The following is a 274-nucleotide window of genomic DNA, read 5'->3' as shown; positions in this document are numbered from 1 at the left end:
TGACGCAGACGTGCAAATGCACATTAAAAGTATGTCCTGGACAAATGTACTTGTCCAGTCCCTGTAGAGAAGCACTGCCAAGAGATTAGAGCTCTCCAAAGCAGATGAATATGTGCTGGGCCGGTGATCAAGCAACTTCCTAGAACCCTTCCAACTCTGTTGGAAGTGACTGCGACCTGAAGGGAACATGGTAGTTTTGACCTTCGCGGCGCTTACGCTCTGGTGAATTTCTATCGGCTAAGCCTCGAGATGAATAGCATAGTACGTACACATC

Source organism: Salminus brasiliensis, chromosome 18, assembly GCF_030463535.1.
Source record: "Salminus brasiliensis chromosome 18, fSalBra1.hap2, whole genome shotgun sequence".
In the NCBI taxonomy this organism is placed as follows: Eukaryota; Metazoa; Chordata; class Actinopteri; order Characiformes; family Bryconidae; genus Salminus; species Salminus brasiliensis.
Note: the sequence above shows the minus strand (reverse complement) of the source record.